This window comes from Cryptomeria japonica, chromosome 8 (assembly GCF_030272615.1).
Source record: "Cryptomeria japonica chromosome 8, Sugi_1.0, whole genome shotgun sequence".
Classification (NCBI taxonomy): domain Eukaryota; kingdom Viridiplantae; phylum Streptophyta; class Pinopsida; order Cupressales; family Cupressaceae; genus Cryptomeria; species Cryptomeria japonica.
In genome coordinates, this window is record NC_081412.1 from 55,902,815 (window position 1) to 55,919,526 (window position 16,712).

A 16,712-nucleotide genomic window follows, 5' to 3' on the forward strand; every position below is an offset into this window, starting at 1 on the left:
AAAAACCAAGTTAATTGGATACAACTAGGAAAAAAACACTGATACAATTGTTATAGCTCAAAAGACCTTAAGAAGCTTAGATGAACCATATATAATTGCAATGTGTTTTCAAAGAGACTTTGAACAAAATATAGCGATCTTATTTAAAATGAATTACTCTATGGACATTAGGAAGCCACTGATGAAACCAGAACATGACCAGAAGACCAATAAGGAGACTTGAGATTTTAGAAATATATAGATATCAAGGTGACATGAAGATTACACTTGATAAAGCCATGAAGGGAGCTTAACAGTTTTAAGGATGTCTATTATAACAATTATCATAATGTTACATTGATTACATCATTTGTGAGAATGTTTGGAGAACTTTCCAATGTTATATGATATTCCTATGTTTGAGTTAAACATGTGAACCCATTCTCTTTATCTGTTAGTTACTTGGCACTAGAACTATACTGTAGGTTGACCTGTAGACAATATAAAAGGATAGTAATCTGTCTCATGAGATCAGCATAATCTTGTAATGTTCCTATTACAGATGTTTAGAGAAGTATAAATACTAGATAGCAGTGCACGTTCTCCACATGATGTGCAACTCCAGGGGCTAGTTTGAACCAGATTTGCTCCCTTTCATTGGGTTGTTTAAACCTTGGGTGATCAAATTCTTGATACAACAAATTGAACCAGCTAGCTGAGGGTGTGGCATTTGTAGGGACATATTGGGGGTTTGCACACGAGTTTCAAGGCTGAGTACAAGTTGGAGGGTGAATCACTGTTCAGACTACCCTAGAGACGTGGAAGTACAAACTTTATCCCTTATATAAAGGAATTTGTGATCTGACGATGACAAGTGTGGGTTTCACGCGTCAATCACTCACTGTAGGGTGTTTCTGTGAATGTGAACTCAAATGTCAGCAACATAGGTTATCCAGACATCCTCCCATGGGTGAGTGCAGTTCCGAATCTAAGGGGATCATTTCACATGTGGTCAAGGGTTACATCTTATCGTTGCAAGTTATCAACACCAAAAATTTCTTTGATTTCATGTTTAGACTCTAATGTATATTTGAAACTGTTATTTAATGGTTAATTGCCAAGAGTATCATATTGTTGAGCTGCCATCTCTATTGTGTTGATTGTGGAAGTTGAAGTTAATTGTCAATTTGCTGTTATATCATTGTGAATGTGTGGTGCAAATCCAAAATTTGAATTTATTCTATTAAGTTTGATTAGAACAATAAGTTAAAACCCTAGGGATATAACATTGGTAACAAAGCACAATTGACCTACCAGCCTGAGGGTGTGTTAGCTTATGTAGTTCAGCCAAAGGGATCAATGGGTTTCAGAGAGAGAATGAAAGAAATTAGAACCAGTCACAATAGTTGAGGTCTGGAATGAGAGGCAGAGGTTACAAGATCAGGATGAGGAATAGAGAGCTTTCATGCAAATATACAATAACAAATAGCACAAAGGAAGAAACAAATGGAAAAAGAACAGGAGCAACCAATTCAAATACTCCAAATGTAGCAAAACATGTTTAATTGTAATAATTCCACCAGATTTGGATAAAATAAATGAGTAGAAGGGAGTAATGCAAATCAAAATAGGGATACGATGTTACCACAAAATGGGGCTAAAAATCACACCGATAACAGCAGAATCCTAGCTAGATTGGCTCATAAACCCTTCCCGCCTACCTTTTTGACCAGGTTGAGGTCACCACATGGAGAGGAGTCAAATGATTCTGCAAATGACTTCAATACCATCCTAGATGAGTACACGAGACTTGCTCCATATGTTAGAAACCAGATCCCATTGGAACAACAAAGTTTTGCTAGGGCAAGAAGTAGATCAAGGGGTTAAAGAAAACAATGTTTGCAGCAGTTTAGTAGAGACCTACAATAGAGGGGTAAGGAAATTGATACTTCTTACTTTTGATGGATCTGTAAAGGTCGTTGCACAATCTTGGGTTCAAAAATTGGATACATGTCTTTCGCTAAGCTCTATGATAGAAGATAAAGCTACCAAGTTTGCCAATTTTCATTTGAAGGGCATAGCTCGTGAGTGGTGGCATCATGGATTGATCACACACGGTCACAATCATATTTTAACTTATGCTGGTTAGGTAGAAGCTCATAGATAAAATTGATAGGAAAGATCAAGAGTTGACATGTTTGAGGTAGCATGGTTTAGTGGAGGATTATGTAATAGAATTTCAGCAGGTTTCAATGATGGTACTAGATATGAAGGTTTTGATTGATAGTGTAATGTCCCCACTTTGAAATAGAATTTAATAATAAATGATAAATTGATAATTATTAAATAATATAATTAAATATGATTAATTAAAAATTAATTAAGTTAATGAAAAGTCAAAAGACATGAAAGGAAAAGTTGTGACTCCCTCAACAATGAGATATAAAAGGGAGAAGAAAACCTCATTTGAGAGGGGGGGATAATTTGGAAATGAGAAGTGCAGATCTGATTTAAATAATAAGTGCAGATCTGATTATGAAAGGCTGTGTCCCTTTCAAAGGGTAGAATTAATGAAGAGTTGCACTCTTTCAAAGGGTGCTAATGGTGAAAGGGTATGTCTCTTGCCAAAGGGCATACATGATGAAGAGGTGTGACCTCTCCCTCAAATTGAGAGATATAAAGGGAAGGAATCAAAAGCATCTAGTGACATCACCATTGATCAGATCAGATCAGAATTGTTATCAAGTTACATGCAGTAACATTTGTGTTCTTGGTGGTATGCATGGGGACGTGCTTAATATGTATGCTTAGTATATGAAGCCTAATAAAGTTGTTATGCAGAATCTAATAATGATATTGTTATAAACTGCAATATGTATGACAGTCATACTGAATTTCATATATATTTATAATACATGAGAAGTTAGTGTACTTATAGTCCAAATCATGTTATTAATGTCAGTATTTAAGAAGATGGGGATGAGATGTTCCAAAGAGGGGCAGTCTAAATCCAAGCAATAGGTTTAGTCCCAAGATAGGGTGGGGATCAGCGACCCACAAGCCTTGAGGGTATAGACCCAAGATAGGTAAGGGCTTGGATCTGTAAACTTTGATGGAACCTATTGTAGTTGGTCTCTAAGCGCTTTGGTAACATATGCAAACCCTTCTCCCTTAAAACTGAAGTAGTAACAAGGTCTGATATCTATATTAATAATGATATTAATCATCTAATGAGGAAAATAGATAAGCACTTGTTAATAACTAATTGAAGAATATCAATCAATTTTAATATGTTGAAATAGATCAGGTAGGGGACATTACAGATAGTGGGGCAACTCACAACTTTATTGATGAGGGATTGATGGCCAAGATAGGTTTGAGGGCAGAAGATTTTTGAGGGATTTAATGCTACAATGGCCAATGGGTTTACTATTCCATGCAATCAAATGATCCAACAAATGGAGTTTACTCTAGGAGAGCATAAAATCTGAGATGATTTCTTTGTGGTTGGCATTGGTGAGATGCATTTGATATTGGGAGTGCAATGGTAGAACTCACTTGGTTATAGAATTATCAAACATTGGAGTTAAAATTCAAAGTTGATGGGAAGGAGGTACTTCTTCATGGCCTTTCTTATGGGGGTCCCATGATGCTTCCAATTAAGGGAATGAAGAGGGCTTTTTGTAGAGATCAAGTTTCTTGGGAGGCAGAGTGTTTGATTACAGATTTGATCTCATACATGGATGGGAGGTCTTATCATGTTGGCATCCAATCCATTTTAGATAAACATAGAATGGTGTTAAACAACATTCCTCTAAGTTTACCATCAAATAGGGGCTTTCAGTATGTAATTGAGCTAGAGGAAGGAGCAAAAATTGTCATCACTACACCTTGTTGTCATCCTAGAAGGTGCAAGGAGGAGATTGAGAAGATGATTAAGGAGTTGTTAGATTTGGGACACATATGTTCCAGCTCGAGCCCATTTGCTTCTTTCATGGTGCTGGTCAATAAAAAAGATGGTAATATGAGGATGTGCATTGATTATAGGGCCCTCAACAGAAAGACAATCAAGAATTGCTACTCCATACCCATGATTGATGAGTTGACAGATGAGTTTCATGGTGTTTACTTATCTAAGATTGATTTATGATTATGGTATCATCAAAAAAAGGTTAGAGATAAGGATGTGCACAAAATAGCTTTTAGGTGTTACTATAAGCATTATGAGTTCTTGGTCTTGCCATTTGGGTTGACTAATGCACCTACCACCTTTTAGTCATGTACGAGTCAAGTATTTATTCTACAACTGAGGAAATTTGTGTGATCTACAGTAAGACATAGGAGGATCACATAAAGCACTTAAATGAGGTGCTTGGCATAATAGATCAGCGTTCATTTGATGTCAAAACATCCAAAGGTGAACTTGGTTTGACTAAGATATTGTAGTTGGGGCATAAGTTTAGTACCCATGGGGTTAGCATGGATGAGGAGGATATCAATTCAATGAGCGATTGGCCTAGGCCCAAGACTTTGTGATATTTGAGGGTATTTGTGGGACTTCGCAACTAATATAGGAGCTTTGTCAAGGGATTTTCACAACTTGCATAAAGTAGCCAAATTCAGACAGTTTTTGGTTTGTGGGAAGTTTATGGTTAAAACGGATCATAATAGCTTGAAGTTCTTTCTCAATCAAAATAGGGTAACCTGCAAGTCTATGATTTTGATATTGAGTATGTTAAGGGAAAGAAGAATTTGGTGTTTGATGCACTGTCTAGGAAGCCTTATTTTTGTACTATGATTAATATATTTGCTGATTGGAAGGTTTCTATAATAGCAGAATATGCCAAGAACACATTTGCTATTGACATTATTGAGGGCAAGCTACAAGATAACAGGTATAAGGTGATTGATGAGCTCATCCTTCTTAAGAACGTTGTGTATCTTGAACAAGTCAGCCAAGGTACTAAAAGACATATAAGCAAGTAAGAGAGAATTTTTTAGGGAAGGGGATCAAGAGTGATGTTTTTAGGCATGTGAGGGTGTCTGGTTTGTTAGCAAAACAAAATGAGCATGTGTTTCTAGCTGGTTTCTTGCAGCCCTTACCTATTTCTAATCAGAAGTGGGAAAGCATCTTCATGGACTTCATCACAAGATTCCCAAAATTGCAAAATAAAGATTGCATCTACGTGCTTGCAGATAGACTCACTATGTATGCTCATTTTTCTTGCCAAATCTTCATAATACAAGGCCACACAAGTGGTTGATTTGTTCTTTAGAGATATATTTAGATTACATGGGCTGACAAGAAACATTGTGAGTGACAGCGTAACGTATTTATCAGCTTGTTTTGCAAGAGTGTTTTCGATTGATGGACATGGAATTGATTTGAAGCACTAGCTACCATCCTCAAATCATTGTGCAAATAATATTGTGAACACATGTATAGAAGGGTACTTGAGGAACTATGTTACAAGGAAACAAACAACTTAGGCTAAGTGGCTTGTAATGTCCCCTTTTTGTAATTGCTCTAAAATCACAATTCCAAGCTCATTGAAAGCATAATCCATAAAATAGATCTTTTGTACTAGGGTTAGGAACATTATCTTAGTCTTATGATATATCTAATTCATTAATGGAATTCAACCATAGGAGAGTTAGGATAAGGAGGCATATTAGGGTGCTTGAATGATCCTCTACCCTAGGCCCAAGAATGGATATACCATCCCCGTTGGCCTCGTGGCCCTTGCCATCCATACGAGGGGGTGTACCTAGTGAATAGTCCTATAGCCATTCCCCTTATCTTGCTATGATTGGGATATCCTTCTCCCTATGATTGGGATTCCTAAATCCAAGGGCCAGCCATGGTAGGGGTTTGGGGAACTACAATAGTGTGTCTCGAAAATCCTTCCCTCCTAAAGTTCTAGAGTAACAACTCCTTGTGCCTCCTTGGCCTCATGGGACTATCAGTCACCACCATGAGGTGGCGTACTTAGGAGAGGACCTCATAACTGTTTCCCCTCCTTGTATTCCCTTATTATCCTTCCGATGGGTGATTTCAACACTTCAACAAACATATAAACATTTATACATTATTCCCCATATATATATATATATATATATTTATAAGAGATCATATAGTAATTTCATCTTCCTATATTGTGAGTTGCGTACATATCGTTCATAAGAGAATAATTATAAATAAGATCCGTAATGCTGCCTTAGTACTTCATACTGAATTAGAGATATAATATTAGCTCTTGTATGGCTAATATATATAAGAGAATAATTATAAATAAGTTTCATTATGCTGCCTTAGTACTTCATACTGAATTAGAGATATACTATTAGCTCTTGTATGCCTAAAATTTGGTAATCTGTATCTAATCTGCTCCTCTTCGATGCCTCCCTTAAATGCTGGGTGTTTTCTTTTTATATTCCTACATTGGGGGTGGAGGGTTATGATCTTCTCCTTTAAAGTTGTGACAGTTGAAGTGGGAAGTGTCCCTTCCTACCAACCGCATGTCTCTTCATGCTTAACCCACTCCTCTAATTCTTTATTGTTTATCCTAACTAATTCTCCATCACGTCCTAGAGGAGATCACTGTTGCTAAGTGGGGGAAGGTCGATCAAGTGCTGTTTATTACATAGCAAGTCTCATCATCTCTATCTTGCAATATCCAGACTGCTGAATACAAGCAATCGTAGCATGTTCTACGATCAATGAAATTGTGAAGACTTACTTGTGTAAGACAATTTCATATTATTAACTGCTGTTCATTTGATATTAGATCGAGGCATGACATGGCTCCACCTTGGGGAGTATTGCTTTAATTCTACTCATCACATGTCTATAAGTATGACTCCTTTCAAGGCACTTTATAGTTATGATACTCCTTCATTTTGTAATGTACACCCCTAATTTTTTTTGAAAATTTTCTAACTGAAAATGAGAAAATTCAAAAAATGCAATGTCTTTTCCACTTTCTAATCACCGAGTTCCCGAGATGGGCAAGGTGAGAGCATATGGTGTTTAGGACCATTAATTAGAATGCATCAACTTGAAGGTAATGCATTAGGCGACAAGCCGACCAATTTCACTTTTCTAGCAGAGTGCTATGCAATAACTGAAATTACAGACAACTTAAGTGAATAATTATTTAATAACTCGATAGTTAAGCCAAGTTGTGAATGTATATAAATGAGACAAATATGCAATTCTAACCATACCAAAGTGATACTATAGTTATAAGACACTAAATTGAAGCAATTGAGTGACTAAATATAGCATGCTCCCCCAAGAAGTTTGGAGAGATCCCAAAAGGTCGGAAATTAAAAGCAACATGAGAGTCACCAAGAACAACTGAACTCACTGCCATGAACCACAACTTAGCAAAGACTGGTCCTATGCTCTCCAATAACTTTGGAGTTCCCTCTTGCTCACCAATTAGCCTTTAGGAGAACTTGGAAACTAGGCTAATTGTTCACTAATTAATTTTTCTTAAAAGGGGACATTACACATTCATGGATTTGATTTGTGTGGATAGTAGAGTTCTTGGGGATAGAGATTTGATTGAACAAAGCCTAGATATTGTGAATGCAGAGAACCTACAGTAGTCACAAAACCAGAAAAAAGATGTATGCTGATCACCACTGATTAGAGAGAGTTTTTGAGTTAGGAGGAATGGTTTTCTTGAGATTACAGTCCTATAGACAATCTTTCCTCAAGGAAAATGATGCAGAGAAGCTAAAGACTTTGTTTTATGGGACTTACAAGATCATAAGAAAGATAGGAGAGGTTGCATACGAGCTGAAAATCCTAGAAAACAGCAAGATTAATAAAAAATTTCATGTTTCATGCCTTAGAAGGCCCTTGGACAACATTTTATATCTTAGTACACTCTTGCAAGGTGATTTCCAGCTATTCTTGCCAATTCCAAGTGGATTTGAAGGGGATTTGAGGTGGTTTTTCAAGAAAAATCAGATTCCCAGGTTGGTTTTTAAATTTTTTTCTATGCTTTTTTAAAACATTTTGTTTATTTTTTGTTGCATCTAGATGAATTAGAAATCATTCCTAAGTAGTCTAAAATCTTTTTAATTTATTTGAACAAGATTTAACACTAGTTTTGACAAGTTTTGTTGATTTTTTCACTATTTTTTTGAAGAATCTCTAGTTTTCAAAAAAAATCAAACCTTAATAGTTTTTTTTTTAGAACTTTGAATGATTTCTAAATTTTTTTCAACTAATTTAGATAGTTTGCTAAATTGTTTAACTAAAATGTTTAACTTTCTTTTTTCACTTTGTATGTGTAGGTTAACTAAGCATTAATTATGGCAAGTTCTGATTGGCCATTAGAACCATGCCCATCTCGATATATAGGCATCCGTCCTAAAGGTGCTAGAGATAGGGCTTGGAGATATGCTTGTGAGAGACTGGATCTTGGGACAGTTATTTGCATAAATTGTGAAAAAATACTTCATGGAGGCATCAACCGCCTCAAATACCACTCTGCAGGCATAGACAGACATGATGCTAGAGAATGCCAAGGGACAAATCCTGAAATGAAAAGACAAATGAATGCTCTACTTGCAGCTGGGGAAGAAAATAAATTGCAAAGGGAGAGGGCAAAGCTAGCGATGAGATCAGCCATAGCTGAATCTCAAGGTGCTTCTATTGACATTGAAGAAGAACAAGAAGCACGTGAGGACATAGTGGGCTCTCAGCGTGGCCTACGTATCCGCAAACCCACCACCACCTTGCCCATCGCTTTTGCTTCCTCTAGTAGAGTACCTGGGGCTGGCAGTGGCACTGTTGCATCACAATCAGGGTCCATAGGTGATTATTTTGTGCCCAGGAACACACTTGGAGCACAACCATCATTAAAAGCCATTGGATGGAATAGGGAGGCACATGAGAAAACCGACATTGCAGCAACTGGTTTTTGGTACTTCAACAACATTCCATTTAATGTGGCAGACAATCCTATTGGCTGAATTTCGTGACCGCAATGACAGTTGCAGGAAAGGGGTACAAGGCCCCTTCTCGCAAGGATTTGAGTGGGAGTTTAGGAAATTACTAAATAGTCCACTTGATTTCATTTTTAATTGTTTTTTAGATTTCTTGTTTATTAAATCAAAATTGTGTACTAAGATGTAATTTCACTTTGTTCTTGTAGGTTGCTCACAAATGCAGTTGCTAGGGCAAAAGAAGTGGTGGAGGACCAAAAAAATGAATGGATGAAATATGGCTGCACCATTCTTTTTGATGGGTGGACAGAGGACAAGAACCGCACCATCATTAATTTTTTGGTTGCTTGCAAGGACAATGTAGTGTTCTTGAAATCAGTTGATGCCTCCAGTAAGGTGAAAAATGCAGAGACATTGGCTGGAATGTTGGAGCACATTGTCATGGAGGTGGGAGTAGAGAATGTGGTGCAAATCATCACAGATAATGCAACAACATATGTGGCAATAGGTAGAATCCTTTTGAATTATCACCTTTAGCAATATTTTTATTTGTTGTGGCTTTATTTTTCTTGCATCTTTCCTAAGAGTAAATTCTTTTTTTGCAGGTAGAATCCTCCAAGAGAGGCACCCCACTCTTTTTTGGATACCTTGTGTAGCACATGTCCTTGACCTTCTTTTGGAGGACATAGGGAAACTTGAGTGGGTGACTCCACTTGTGGAAGATGCAAGGAGGATCATGAAAATATATTTAGAATCACCTTTGGGTTCTACATTTGATGTGAGAGAACACCCAAGGGAAAGATTTGGTGAGAGCTGGTGTCACAAGGTTTGCAACGATTTATTTGATGTTGCAAGGCATTCTTGCTGCGTTGAGTTCTTTGAAATAAATGTTTGTGAGTGAAGCATGACTAAACTCACCTTAATGAAAGAAGGATGAAGGAGAGGCTGTCGCATGCATAGTCTTCGACAACCAATTTGCACAAAGGGCTGTAGAGATTGTGAAGGTAACTTCAAAATTTTAATTTTTAATTATTCTTGATTCAAGTCTCTCATTACTAATTTGAAGTTTCATTAATTAATCTTTTTGTAATTTGTATTTTTCAATTGTAGGTGTCAGAGCCCTTGGTTAGAGTTCTCTGATTGGTGGATGGGGATAAAACCCCAATGGGGTATATTTATGAGGCCATGGATAGGCCATGGATAGGGCCAATGAGTTTATAAAAAATTACTACAAGGGGGATAGGCTCAAATTTGATCCCATTTGGGAAATTATTGATAAGAGGTGGAACAATCAGCTCCACCAACCCATTCATGCAACAGGGTACTTCCTCAACCCTCATTTTAAGTTCGGGGGTTCTTACTTAGATCCTAATGGAGAGGTCATGGAGGGCCTCACTACATGCATTCAAAGGATGGTACCCGATGTTGAGGAGAGAGACCTCATTGTGGGCGAACTATAAAATTATGAGGAAGCAAGGGAAGCTATTCTCTTCAGAGTTGGCTAGGAGTGGAACAACCACTCAATCTTGTTGTGAACCCCCTCTCTTTTTTGGGTCTTCCTTTCTTTTTGCTTAGCTTTTCTCTACTTGTTAGGTGTTTTGAGTGAGTTAGTAGTGGCCTAGGTTTGGTAAGTTAGGGTTTCCTTCGTAGAGCTTGCCTAGGGTTCCTTTTAGGGCCAAGTTTGACCTAAGCTTGGGGAAGTCATTTTTTCTCTGCCTTAAGCCCTAATGTAATTTTAGCAAGATCTTGCCTTAGAAAGTTGGAGAATGTATATTTTGCAAGGAAGTCTTGAGGAGTTTGAGTCAAGATGAGTCAAGGTTGTGAGTTGTTGGGCCAGAGTCTTTGTCTTCTGTAGAGTCTGAGTTGATATGATGAAGTAAGTGATTGAAGTGTAGGCATGAAAGACGAATGCTAGCATGGGCAAGCTTGGAAGGATGTAATTATAAGGAATTGGCTTGAAAGTTTGAGAAAGAGTTAAGGATGTGAGCTCAAAGAAGAATTTCGCTCTTGACCCTTCCAAAGGGTCCAGAGCGAATTCTCCTAAGAACCTCCCTTGGTCCTAACTTGGGCTATAATTTTTGCTCCCAGGCTATAATTTTTGCTCCCAGGCTTCAATTGAATGAAGAAGGATTAATCCATGCCATTGGAATGAGTTGCAACCAGTTTGGATAAGGAATTTGTGCAAAAAGAGAAATTTCGCTCCTGACCCTTCCAAAGGGTCCAAAGCGAAATTCCTAGATAGGTCTTGTCCCTCCAAAGGTACCTGAGCGAAATTGTTAAGATGTACTTGTAATCCAACATTTTGAGCTAGGTACTCCTTTAAGATGGTTTGTTAACATGTCTTGAGGTGAGAACAACATGAATGAGGGTGAAGTTTGAGTGTTTGGGTGATAACTATGACTAATTCCTCAAATTCGCTCCTGACCCTTCCAAAGGGTCCTGTTGATGTGTCTTTTGTACACAACCAAACACAATAAAATACCTAAAGGTACCTTATCCTCTCTTGAATAAAGCTTCCCAACTGCCGAAGATCTCGCTGAAGGATCAGTCGGAGTAACTCCAAGGTTCTTGTATGTAGGCTCTCTACGTGTGGATAAGCTCTTTGTGGTACGATGTGATTTTGCTGGAATCACAAGGGGACTTACATTTGACAACCTAAACGTCTGATTTGCTTTGAATATTACTGAAACGTAGGATTTCACTAACCTAGATTTTGAAAAAGGAAAAAAGGATAAGGGCGAGGGAAGGATCTAATTCTAACACTAAGAATGTAGGAGCAATGAATGACCTTTGATGAAATTCTAACTAAGTCTTGTTTTGACATCCCAGGACCATCTCCACAAGATTAGTGCGATCTTCTGAGGAAAGCTTTATGATGTTTAGATCACCGCTACAGGCATGGACACCATCAGGCTGATGCATATCAATGAAGAAGCGACAATTGAAGTTAAGCTTAAGCTGAATGATTCCAGTTGACTACACAAGGCAAGTCTGCAATCAACAAACTGCTAGTAGTATGGATATACATATTTCACCATCGATCATACACATTTCTTCCACTCACTTAATAACATGAAATCAAATTTGAGAAGTATAGAGACCATGCAAATTCTTGAATCGACCCATAGAATTCACCATTTCTTCAATGAATTTTACAAGTCCTTTACAACAATATCTTGGCAACAATCTTTGCCTTCCCTCTCTACTCTACTCTAACTATTTCCTACTCTCTGACTATTCACTATTAGCTAACTATTAACTATTAACTCGCTATCAACTATTAACCTTTACAAATGAGGAGCCAAGGCTTTATATAGGGAGCCCTTTACAAACAAACGACTTTGATTGATTTAGAATCAATGGCTAGGATTACAAGATAAAAACCCTAATTAGGGTTTGTTACAACAAATTTCCTTAGCCAATTAGAAAATTACATTCCAGGGGTGAGGACCAATAGGAAGCAGGGGTAGGTGCCTCGAAGTTTGTGCCGTCCTTGATGAGTCAGCTACATTGAATCTGGACATGCTGAGGTGGACCAATCCGACTGGAGGAATGATGACTGGGATGCCACCTTGTCTGACACTTGTAACTTGGTTGATGTTCAATTTGATGAGGCTGAGAAGCTAACTTTAATTAACTCTTCTGAAACTATCTGCTTCTTCAATGAACCTTTGCTTTGACCTCCTTTGTCTTTGATGAGCTAGATGGATGGTGTACCTTTCCTTGAAATGCTGGCATTGCCTTCCTTTGTCATCTTGTGGTTCCTTAGTGTGGCAAAGTGAAGGTTCTGTAGGTAGCTGGCAATTCCTTGAACACCTTGAATCTTCCCTTTTGCCTGTGGAACGTCCTTGACGATGATGGACTGGAATTGGTTGTCCTTGATGATGCTGGACTGGAAGAGGTCGTCCTTGCCCTGGCCTGGTTTTCTCCATCTGCAAAATAAACCAAAAGGTGATTAAGTACATATGACATGTTCGTTTCAACAAAGCATTTTCCACCTTAAATCATCAACAAGAACACTTTAAAATAAAGTTCGCTCAAATTCCTTCCCAGGGACAGGCCCTATAAGAATTTTGCCCTGGACCCTTTGGAAGGGTCAGGAGCGAATTTTGCATTTTGCCCAATTTAGACTTCTTTTCAACATTATCTCACAACTAGCTCTTCGCTTGGCCCAAACAAGGTGAAAAATAGGAGTTTCAAAAGATTTCGCCTTGGACCCTTTAGAAGGGTCAGGAGTGAATTTTGCATTCCAGGATAATTCCATCACTTGTTTACTCCAAAATTCCTCCCAAGGCAAACATATGATAGCTTTCCTTCCTCCAAAGCCTAGGGATCCATGCTTTGACCTTTATCATGAGCAAGTCAGGTGAAATTGAGGATTTCGCCCTAGACCCTCTAGAAGGGTCAGGAGTGAAATTCAAGTTTTAGGCTTGATCTTACACTTCCTTTACCTCAATTCACTTTACAAGGCAAGAATACCTCACTCCACCCTCAACCATGCCATAGGCATTAAAGTTTTAGCTTCACTCAACGAGGAAAAGGGTGGTTTGAAGAATTTCGCTCTGGACCCTTTGGAAGGGTCAGGAGCGAAATTCAAGTTTTACTTGTTTTCCTTCACCAAGGTCCGTCTTTTTCACTTTCTATACTTGGACTCTCATCCTTGGATCCCTCTCCAATGCTTGCAACATTTTGCTTGACCTCAAAATGACTAGAAAAGAGAATTTCGCTAGAAATCATGGCCAGGGACAAGACCTATAATGAATTTCGCCTTGGACCCTTTGGAAGGGTCAGGAGCAAATTTCTTCCTCTAGCCCAAAATCATCGTTTTTGGAGACAACAATCCATTCAAGGGCAATCTCAAGGGCTTCTATCATCTTTGTCTAGGCCTGGCTTGGCACAAATATGAAAGGAATAGGTGGATTTTAGAATTTCGCTCTGGACCCTTTGGAAGGGTCAGGAGCGAAATTCAAGTTTTTAGCATATTCCTTCATTCTTTCAACTCCAATTCACCTCCAAGTCCAAGGAACAAGGTTTTAAGCCCAAACAAGGTAAAAAATAAGCTTCATAAAGAATTTCGCTCTGGACCCTTTGGAAGGGTCAAGAGCAAAATTCATCCTTTAGGCAAAAAATCTTCATTTTTTCAATGCTTTCAATCCCTTCCTTAGGCAAGAACATGTCCAAACTTTCACAATATGCCTTAGAAACTAAGATCCTGGTCTAAACAAGGAAGAAATGGGTGCCATCTAGGAATTTCGCTCTGGACCCTTTGGAAGGGTCAGGAGCGAAATTTCCAATTTAGGTTGATTTCACATTCCATTGTCTCAATTCTCCCTCAAACTTGATTTATCCAACCTCCTCTCACCATAATCAAGGCAATCCACCACCAAATTAGCCCAAAACAAGGTCCTTCTAGTGCTCAAGGCAAAATAGAGGGTTAAAATAAGGATTTTGCTTTGGACCCCTTGGAAGGGTCAGGAGCGAAATTCATCTTTTAGGCAAAAAATCTTCATTTTTTCATGCGTCCAACCACCTTTCAAGGCAAGAACACCAAAAGTTAACCAAACCAAGGAAGAAAATGAGGTTTACAAGGATTTTCACTTTGGACCCTTTAGAAGTGTCAGGAGCGAAAATCATGTTCTAGGCCAAAATCCTTCACATTTTCACATTCCATCACTTCAAAACCAGAATGTTGGTCTAAACAAGGGAGAAAATGAGGTTTATAAGGATTTTCGCTCTGGACCCTTTGGAAGGGTCAGGAGCAAAAATCATGTTCTTGGACAAAATCCTCACCTCTCAGTGCCTTCATTCACTTCTCTTGGCAAGAGTACATCAATCTATCCCCACTATGTCCAAGGAACAAGGTTCGTAGTGCAAACAAGGAAGAAAAAAGGTGTTTATTGAGGATTTCGCTCTAGACCCTTTGGAAGGGTCAGGGGCGAAAATCATCCTTGGGTTCAAATCCTGACTTCATTTTCACATTTCTTCACTCCAAATATGTGTTTTGCCTTCACAAATGCCTGGGAATGAGCTAGTTCATGACTTTGGGCAATGTAGAATGTCTTATGGAGAATTTCGCTTTGGACCCTTTGGAAGGGTCAGGAGCGAAATTTGACATTTTGGTCTCTTCGTCAGGATTCATGTATGGAATATAACATTTAAGTATAAGAAGAAATGTCACTTATACTTTAAGTTATATTCCATATATACTGTCAGGATGTTTGAGAGTGGTTTCGGACCTCCAGGAGTTATAATGCAAAATCGAGTTTTTGGAGGATTCTTTAGTTTTCCAGACTTAGTCAAATTTCAGGACCAGGAAGACATTCTAGACTTAGCCAAATTTCAGGGCATTTGAAGATCAGGATGACATTCTAGACTTCATCACTCACCAACTTGACCTAGCTCAGACCTTCAAGGATGATACTCACTCACCAAGCAAGACACAATTAGCAACAAGAGCAAAACCAGGCCCTAAGGAAGACTCTCAAAGAAACCCTAATTCTGGGGCCCCGTGGACTCACCCTGGCTCAAGCAGAGCCTGCCATCCTAGTGATCCCTCTGGCAACACTCAGCATGCAAAGGCTAATAGACAAAACCCTAAAAGACCTAGAAAAACAAACCCCAGAAAGCAAAAAAAAAGTAGGGGTCCCCATTTGCAATGGGGCGATGTGTGAATACGTCACAATAGGTCCAGAGCGAAATTTCCCTATGGACCTATTTCATCACTAAGGACATCAAATAGTGGACATATATGGCAAGGAGAGGATTCAAGAAGACAAGTCTAAAGCAAGATGAGTGAAAAGGGATAAAAATTGAGCCAAAAAGAGCAAATTCGCTCTTGACCCTTCGAAAGGGTCCAAAGCGAATTTCTTCATAAAGCATTCTACCTTGCTCAAACCTATGAACTAATCCTTTTCCCATGCATTTTTGAAAGCCAAAACACTTGTTTTGATAGGGAAAGGTTGGAAATGAGGTCAATGAAGTCAATTTGAGCCTAAAACATCAATTTTGCGTGTGACCCTTCCAAAGGGTCCAGAGCGAAATTATTAGAAATCCTTTTTTCTTCACCACTTTGATAGCAAGTTGGCTTGAATATGATAAGATAAGGGGGAAATGGACAAGTCCTAGGCAAGTTGAATGAGAATTAAGCCTAAAAATGCAAATTTTGCTCCTGACCCTTCCAAAGGGTCGAGAGCGAAATCCTTAGCTAGAATCTCAATTTCACCTAGTGCATTAAGACAACCTTGTTTTGATGGCAAATTGACTTGATCATGGTAAGAGGAGGTTTGATAAGACAAGTTTGAGGTGATTTAAGAGAAAAGGAAATGTAAAATGAGCCTAAAGAAGAATTTCGCTCCTGACCCTTCCAAAGGGTCCAGAGCGAAATTTCTTATACCTCTCTTTATTCCTTGTTTGAAGACCAAGATCTTTGTTCCTATGACGTGGTTGAGAGAAAATTGATGTGTTCTTGCCTTGAGAAGTGATTTAGATCAAAGGAAATGATAAAATTGGGACTTAATAACTTTTTCGCTCCTGACCCTTCCGAAGGGTCCAGAGCAAAATCCTTAGGACTCCTTATTTTCACCTTGTTTCGAGCTAGGATGGAGGCTAGTTGCATAATCATGATGGGAGGACGTTTGAAAGGTTAAGTTCAAGGTTGGGAAGTGATGAAAATGTGAGGTAAATTGAGCAAAATGGCAAATTCTCTCTCGACCCTTCCAAAGGGTCCAAAGTGAATTTTCATAGAAACCTCCCTCTTGCTTCAAATTTGG

At 38.5% G+C, this 16,712-nt stretch overlaps 1 protein-coding gene across 14 annotated transcripts in view; it reads left to right on the plus strand.

The window, feature by feature from the left end:
• Positions 1-16,712, plus strand: part of LOC131078052 (uncharacterized) — a 57,997-nt gene that overhangs the window by 21,851 nt on the left and 19,434 nt on the right. The window contains exons 1-3 of one of the 14 annotated variants that reach the window (XR_009113704.2): positions 8,294-9,039; positions 9,153-9,451; positions 9,549-9,947. The exons of the other annotated variants lie outside the window; for them this stretch is intronic. The gene's annotated coding sequence lies outside the window, so the exon portion shown is untranslated. Of the gene's footprint in view, positions 1-8,293; positions 9,040-9,152; positions 9,452-9,548; positions 9,948-16,712 lie in introns of those variants that run through there. 14 annotated transcript variants of the gene reach the window in all.